Raw genomic sequence first — 8,964 nt, forward strand, 5'->3', positions numbered from 1 at the left:
TTTTCCTTGATTGATGCTAATGCCTCTACTTCCACCCATTTTGTGAAGTAGTCTGTTGCCGTGAGAAAAAACTTCCTGTTTCTGGGTGCTGTTGGAAGTGGTCCTACTATGTCCAAGCTCCACATTGCGAAGGGCTATGGGCTGGTTAGTGGTAGGAGCTCTCTAGCTGGCTGATATATTTGGTGCGAACTTCTGACATTTCTCGCACTTCTTTACATACTTCTCCGAGTCTGCTTGCATGTAAGGCCACCAGTATCCTTGCGAAATGGCTCTGTAAGCTAACAATGTTCCTCTTTAGTGGCTTCCGCACACCCCTTCGTGTATTTCGAACAAGAATGCTTCCACTTTGCTGGGGTGAACACGCTTTAGATAAGGTCCTGAGAATGATTTTTTGTACAATGCCATAGAAGGGGAGAGCCAAAATCGCTGCGACTTTGCTCTAATTTTGTTGGCCTCCTTCTTTTCTTCGGATAAGACGCCGTCTTTTAAGAACAGTATGATGGGATTAATCCATGAGGGGCCTCGTTCGGCACAACATACCTCTTCTGCTTCCGGGTCTTCAATGCTTAGTCTTGGTAAGTAGTTAATTAGCAACGGATGAGGGATGGATGTATCTACCATTGAAGCAAAGCCTGCTAGTTCGTCTGCTCTGCTGTTTTCCTCCCTGCCAATCTGTTCTATCTTTACTGCTTCGAATCTTTTGATCTCGTTTCTGACTAAGTCTTGGTACTTAGCCATTCTGTCATCCTTTGCTTCGTAGTCGCCAGAAATTTGGTTTACCACCAATTGTGAGTCGCTGTAGACCATTAGCTCGGTGGCTTTCATATAGAATGCTGATTTGAGACCTGCAAGGAGTGCTTCATACTCCGCTTCGTTGTTTGATGCTGGAAAGCCAAGGTTGATTGTTTGCTCCATAACTAGGTCGTCTGGTGAGATGAGGACTATGCCAAGTCCTGCACCATGACGGTTGGATGCTTCGTCCACGAAGAGCTTCCACATCTCTCCAACGAACAACTTCCAGCAAGTGGAGGGATCAGATGATGCCGTGGGATTGAGAATGTTGCTGGTGTTTTCTTCAAGGTCCATGCTTGCTGTCTGCTCCTTGCTATCTGGTTGAACCAAGTTTTTATTCGTTGGTGAGTCTTGGCTGGGTGTAGCATGGTTCACTTCTTTCTTGCTTTCTTTACTCTGGTCTGCCTTGGGGTTTGACTGAATATCCTGCACCAGGGGTTGCGCTATTCCGGCGTCAACTTCTATCCCTGGTTTGGTTGTGTCAGTCAGGTTGACTGGGCAGATATGATGACTTCCGGGGGTGAATTCTGCGACAAAGTCTGCCAAAGCTTGGGCCTTTAACGCGGTTCTGGGTTGGAACTTGATGTCGAATTGTCCCAACTCTACTGCCCACTTCAAGATTCGCCCAGAAAAGTTCGCCCTCTCAAACAAAGTTTTTAATGGGAAAGCTGTGAGTACGACTATGGTGTGGGCGTGAAAGTAGTGCGATAACTTTCTTGAGGCCATCATTAAGGTCAAGGACATTTTTTCCAGTGGCAAGTACCTTGTTTCGGCACCCAGCAATGTCTTGCTGGCATAATAGATGGGCAGATGTTGGATTCCTTCCGCACGGACCAATACTGTGCTAATTGCGTACTGAAAGACTGCCAGGTACAGGAAGAGTTCTTCTCCAGGTATTGGGGTCACCAATAGTGGTGGAGAAGACATGTATTCTTTTAAGCTTTCCAGAGCGCGATCGCATTCTTCGTTCCACTCGAACTTGGCTTTTAACGCTTGAAAAAATGGTCGTAGTCTGTCTGACGACCGGCTAATGAATCTGTTGAGTGCAGCTGCCATGCCGGTAAGATGCTGTACTTCTTTTATTGAGTTAGGTCTCTCCAGATCCTGAATAGCTTTGATCTGGGAGGGGTCTGCCTCTATACCCCGGTTGGTCACCAGGAAGCCCAGGAATTTGCCAGATCCTACACCGAACGCGCACTTAGATGCATTAAGGCGCAACTTGTGCCTCTTCAGAATCTGGAACATCTCACCTAGGTCCCTTAGATGGTCGTTCTCATCCTTGCTCTTGACCACCATGTCATCGATGTAAGCCTCCATTGTTCTGCCTAACAATGGTTCAAACATCTTGGTGACCATCCGTTGGAATGTTGCCCCTGCATTCTTTAGGCCAAAGGGCATGACCTTGTAGCAATATAGTCCTCTTGGAGTTGTAAAGGATATGACCTCCTGGTCTGGTTCATACATGCCGATCTGATGGTAGCCTTTGTACGCATCAAGAGAGCTAAGTCGGTTGTGCCCTGCCGTTAGGTCTACCAGTTGATCTATTCGTGGTAGGGGAAAGTTGTCCTTTGGGCATGCTTTGTTGACTGTCTTATAGTCGACGTAGACACGCCATTTGCCATTCTTGTTTGGTACCACGACTGTGTTGGAAATCCATCTGGGGTAATGCACCTCTCTGATAGCTCCTACCTCTAGCAGATTTCCCACTTCTTCCACCACTATCTCAGCGTGGTGGAGTGCCGATCTGCGAGTGCGCTGAATGATTGGTCTGGCGGATGGGTGGACATTGAGTTGGTGACAGATGAAGTTTGGATCAATGCCTGGCATGTCGTAGGGTGTCCAGGCGAACACTTCGATGTTAGAGGTCAAGAATTCCAAGACCTCTAATCTCTCAGTGCTGGACAACGACGAACCGAGCAAAAAGAACTTATCCGGGTTCTTTTAATCTATTCTTACCTCTACTAAGTCTTCCACTGCTTTTTGATCAGCTGCTTTGCTGACATCTGCGAACATTTCATTGCTCTCAGGTTCTTCCACCGAGTGAACATATCCCTTGGCAGCGCGGCTGCCATTAATCGTGACGAAACATTGCTTAGACATAATTTGATCTCCAAAGACCTCTTCAATTACTCCGGCTTCGTTGGGAAACCGCATTACTTGATGGTAGGATGATGCTACTGATTTCATTGCATGGAGCCATGTTCTTCCCAAGATTATGTTGTAAGTGGAAGGGACCTTCAACACCCAAAATTTCACTTGTTTTGTCACGCTTCCTGCCCTGACTGGCAGGATAATTTTGCCGACTGGCCATTCTGGCATTGAGTTGAATCCGATCAGGGGGGATACAGCTGGTGCCAGGTCTTTGTCCTCCAATTTCAGTTATTTGAAGGTGTCGTAGTACATTATCTCACACGAGCTACCTTGGTCTATCAGAATTCGCTTGACGTCGTAGTCCTTGACGCGGAGGGTGACGACCAGTGCATTGTTGTGAGGGCAATATATTCTTTCCAAGTTCTTGTCTGAAAAAGACATGACGTTCGTGGCCTCCATTCTTCCTTTCTTGATTGTGGGTTGTGCACTTAGAACCTCCCTTAAGTGCTCAGCCTTTTTGATCATGCCCTTGAGCTCACATATGCGCTCAGGTTCGCATATCCCATGTATTACGTTTATCACGCCTTGAGGTGGGGCGTCGATTGGCATTCCGTTCGTGTGGTTGTCATTTTGGGGGGCTGGCTGTGCCCCTCCTTCAATGTATTTGTCCAGGTGATCGGCCGCCACCAACTCCTCTAGATTTTGTCTTAATGGTGTACAATTTTCAGTGCGGTACCCCTTTTCTTTATGGAAAGTGCACCGTGATCCTTCGTCGTAGTCCTTCTGAGCCTCTCCTAGCTTGGCAGGCCATCTGACGAAAGGTTCATCACGTATCTCGCTTAGAATCCGATAAATTGGCTTTTTGAATACCGTGGTAATGGCAGTGCGGACTCTTAACCATCTTTTATCTTGGTCTTCTCCGTTGTCCCGTCTGCCTCGTCCGTTTTTGTTCAGACGTTCTACCGTGTTGACTTTTGCCGCGGTCTTTTTATCTGGTACTGCTGTCGTGCTAGACTTTGCTTTAGCACGGGCGCCATCTTCTTCAACTCGAATGTGCTGGTGCACTCTCTCCATTAAGGCCTCCATCGTGAGAGGCGGTGTCATAGTGATTGAGTCCCTTAGTCTGTTCCCGACTGGAAGGCCTCTTTTGTACTGTGCGATGGCAAGATTGGTGGGGAAGTCCCCAATCTGGTTTAAGGTCTCCCAGTAGCGGCTATTGTAGGATTTTAATGACTCTTTTTCGCCCATGTCGATGGAGAGCAGTTAATTAATTTCTACCGGGGTTTTGGTGTTCGTTCTGAACATTGTTACGAACGCCTCCGCCAATTGCGCCCAGGAGGCTATGCTGCCTTCTGGAAGTTTTTCGAACCAAGTCAAGCCTAGGTCACCAAGGCTTGATGGGATGAGGATACACATCAAAGCCTCGTTTCGTCGATATACCGCCATAACCTGGCGGAAGTGGCTTAGGTGCATGTAAGGGTCTTTTTTCCCTTCATACGTGGTAAATTTAGGCTGGATGAAGCCTGAGGGTAATGATGCGTTCTCAATCGCCGGAACAAACGGCGAGCTATGTAGTCTTGCCAATGCTTTATCTGTTGGTTCGTAGGTTAGGGTGGGTGGTGGTACTGGCATTCCAACCTCAACGCTTCCATGCGTCTGAGGAGCCAACCGCCGAAGAGCTAAAACTCTGTGTGGGTCGCGTGCCCTAGTATCCTCCTTCTGTCGCGCCCTTTCTTCAAGCACGGTCCGTAAGTCGGACGATCTAGGCAACTCCGTCTGCCTGGATGATGTTTGGTACGAGTGTGAGGGCTGATAGGTACTTCCCTCTGTGTAAGACCTTAGTGATCTCGTTCTCTCAGACCTGGAGTAACGAGTTTTGGAAGTCCCTGATTGAGTGTCGCTCATTCTGAGGCTTCTACTCTCTGCTTGCGATGTCATGGTATGCCTACTACAATCTTCTGAGTAGCGAGGAGGCGCATTGCCTTTGCGTCCCTCTCCTATCGCCACCTATTTTCCCTTGATCTGGCGCTTCATGATCTCCATGTCCGTCGCCATCTTCCTTATTAATTCATCTTCCTCCTTCACGCGGTCCTCCAGAACTTGAGGATCAATCCTCCACCTTTGTTTGTCAGGACTTTGTGAACGAGAGTGACGGGGGCTGTTAGTCCGCCTCCTCTCCCTTGCATCTCTCCTAGGATTCTGTCGTTGTGGCTCCAAGTCCGCCATGGGAACGATAGAAGGTAGGCCTTCGCGCCTTGCAACCCCCTCTGGTGTTTGTCCGTCGATGGCGGACTGCGGAAAATCTTCGTTGTGCGCCATTACTTCTAAAGAGGAAAAGCTTGATCAAGGGGTGTTGTTCTAGTCTAATTTTCCCACAGACGGCGCCTATTGTACGGGAAAGAAATAAATCTTATCGTATAATCCTGTTGATCAAGTCTGCGCTCCTCCGTACTTCGTTACTTTACTCCGTAAAAACACAAACGCGAGCTAGCCGGCGGGTGTGTGCCGGATACCTCTCCGATGCCTAAGTCAGTGAAATAGACAAATAGACAAAAGCTCTGTGTATTCGAGAATCAAAGCTGTGTTACCTCTCCATAGGTGATGTTGTGAGCTTTTATAGGTTCTGCGTGGCACAATCCTACTAGGATTCTTACTCCTCCATGTAGAGTCCTCCTAGGAGTCATATTCCCAAAAGATAATGCTTATCCTTCAACACCCTCCTCACTGCTTAAACCAAGTGAGATGGTTTTACCATGGTCGGACTCCAATATGACCGAGATAAGCATGACTATGCTAAGTCGCAGACTAGACCGAGCTAACTTTAGCTCGGCTCTTCCATTCACTGCTCTTACCCCGGTTTCTCCCGGTGCTAACCATGGTATGTCTCGACCGGGATAACCAATACCGTGGTCCCGACCGGGATAACTTCATGTGTGACGACCGAGCTTACCGTAAGCCCTTTGGGACCGGAGTAACTTCAAGCCTCTTTTGGATCGGAGTAACTTCATGGCCTTTTTACTCAGCCCTTCGTACTGTGGCCCATAACGGCCCATTACCCAGCTCGGTCCAATTTTCATATAAATTACCCTCTCAGTGGTGCACGAGGAGAGACGGCAAGGAGTTGTAGAGATGCCGGGACAGGGATGGGTTGTACGTTGGCGCCCGGTGTGGAGGGAAGTGAAAGGATGGAAGACTTCTTTTTGTTATATATATATATATATATATATCTGTCTCTCTCTCTCTCTCCGTTGATAGCAGCACATGATGGTTGTGGTGGGGCTACAGTAGTGCGCGACAGAGGAAGAAGAGGTTGGGTATGGTAGCAGGCGGTAGCGTCGCCTATGATGTCGGCGATTGAGGTGAAAGGATTTGGTGGTAAAAAAAAAAGAATGTGTCCTTTTTGGTAATTTGAAGGGTGTAATGAATGGTTTTATTGTGTGAGTAGAATTACTCAGAAAATAATTTGGACTAAATGAAACATAAATACATAAAAAGAGATTTATGAATAAATATCCCATAAAAGAAAAAGGATAAATTACATCACTTATGTTGAGATTTACAGTTAGTTTTACACTTTTAACATAATTTTACTAGTATCTTTGGAGAATTTAATTCACATAATAAGTAGGCTCATTTTTATTAATATTTTTATTTCTTTTTTACTAAAATATATATTTATTTTTATTTATTTATCTCACCATTTGCATTAGTTTCAATTAGTTTTGTCTTACCCTAAAAAAAAAAAGTTACATAATTATGTAAAAATATAATTATATTTTTCTTAAACCTCAAAATAATATTTGTGTACATCCATCTTCCATATTAAAAAATAAAAATAAAAATTGATGTGGATAGGCTTATAAAGCCCATAACCCACTATGAACAACCCAAGCCTACCACTTAGGGCCCAATACATAACCCAACTGATAAGGCCTAGAACAGCTGGAAGTCAACATGACATGAAGGACCAATGATATTCAGACACGTGGCAGGTAAAGGGCAAGCCACCTCAGCAGACAAAGATCTGCAAAGTTATTGCCACTGCACATCACCATTAATGCAACCCTTCACATCATTTATTACGACAACACCTCTCCGTCGGGACAGTACGCCTCACCTTGAACAAGGTAAGCTACAGCATAGACTTTTGGCCAAGGTGACAGGTCGGATGGGACAACGAAATGATTACAAAAGGACATAAGCAGACGTTGAAGACAAGAAGAAGGTTAAGTTCTTTATTTCTAATTCATATCTCTACATTCCACTTCTCTCTCTAACTTGCTCGTCGGAGGGTTCGCTGGGGGACTCCCTGTTTCCCGTTAAACTCCTGTGCAGGTTCTCAGGTGGGCTTGGCCGTTCAGATATTGGTTGGAGAAGCATGGACTAGTCCGACCCATTCCCTCTGGAACCCGTTGTATCGTAACTGTATCATCAGTTGGCGCCATCTATGGGAAAGCTTTGCTCCACACGCCAGTTGTGCTCATTGTCGCCAGAGACCCTGTTCTAATAACCTTTTTCTGCTACCCACTAACGTGTATGGTCACGACTAGATCCATGGCTTCTCACCAAAATGCAGCCGACCATCAAGCCAACCCCCCCAATCTAAACAACCCACCACAGTATTTCATCGAGCTTACCAACAGCATCAACGACATGGCCGAGCAAAACTAAGCCCTGATGAATGCTCTACTCCAAAGGGACCTTCCTATGCCTCCTACACCACCTCCAGATATTCCGCCCAACCAAGAACGAGCTCCGAGCCATACTATCCCACAGCCCTATCCACCCAGCTTGGAAGGCCTGCAACTTCCTCCTCCTCATATAAATCTACCACCTCGACCCCCGCATCCATCGGTCTTAGCACTAACCCCTGAGGGGGAAGCTAGTAGTGTCCAACCCCCGCTCATCTCCGGTGGTGATAACATCCCTCTCTAGGATGTAGAACTCCGAGCCATGAAGCTCCAACTCCAAGGAGTCATGCAGAACATCCAGCATAAACCCTCTACCACAGCAAACTCACCATTTGTTGCTTCCATCCAAGACAAACCTCTACCCGCCAAGTTCAAAATGCCCACCATTAACTCTTTTGACGGCACAACGGACCCAGTCGACCATCTGGAGACCTACAGAACCCTCATGATCCTCCATGCATTCCCTGATGAGATCATGTGTCAAGCTTTCCCCGTAACACTGAAGGGGTTAGCTCGACTGTGGTTTAGCCAATTACCAGCAGACTCCGTCTCCACTTTTCAGCACCTCAGTGACTCCTTCCTCAGCCATTTTATTGGAGCCTAGTGCCAACGACGCCTGGCAACCCAACTCCTCAACGTTCGGCAGACCGAGGGGGAGTCGTTACGCAGTTTCGTTACCCGTATCAACTCCGAAGCCCTGCAAGTAGCGGAAAATGATGACAAGGTCATCCTCACTGCTTTCATGGCCAGTTTGCGGTCGACCGACTTCCTGTTCTCTCTCTCTAAAAACCCCCTAACCTCCATGGCAGCCCTACTCTCCAAAGTCAAAAAATACATGAATACTGAGGATTCTCTAGCCGTCCGGAAAGATCCAATAACCAAAAACCCGACCCCCAGAGAAAAGAGAAAAGACTCAGAACCCAGAAACACCCAGTATAATAGCCAAACACCGCACTATACCGACTGACCCCCCCGAGCAGACCGGTCGGCACCAGCCCGACCGCCCGATCGGTTCGAGCGGTACACACCCCTTAATCCTCCCATGGAACAAGTCCTCAATCAGATCCAGCAGGACTACCCCCTCAAATGGCCCCAACCTTCATGAACCCCTTCCAATCGGAAAGACCAATCCAAATATTACCGTTTTCACCAGGACCATGGCCATAACACCGATGAGTGCGTTAACCTCAAAGATCAGGTCGAGACCCTAATACATCAGGGACGTCTTAGCCGGTTCACGGACACCCGCCCTCGGTAGAGGCAAAGAACTGAGCCCCCCTAGAAACAACCGCCGGCGCAGCCCCCCCGGCAGCCAGCCCAACCTAGCCAAGGCCATGATTGCCCTCCACAACAACCTCGGCCACCAGGCAATCCCCCTCCACCTGTTAGA

The sequence above is a fragment of the Camellia sinensis genome, chromosome 13 (assembly GCF_055761805.1).
Source record: "Camellia sinensis isolate YWXY chromosome 13, ASM5576180v1, whole genome shotgun sequence".
In the NCBI taxonomy this organism is placed as follows: Eukaryota; Viridiplantae; Streptophyta; class Magnoliopsida; order Ericales; family Theaceae; genus Camellia; species Camellia sinensis.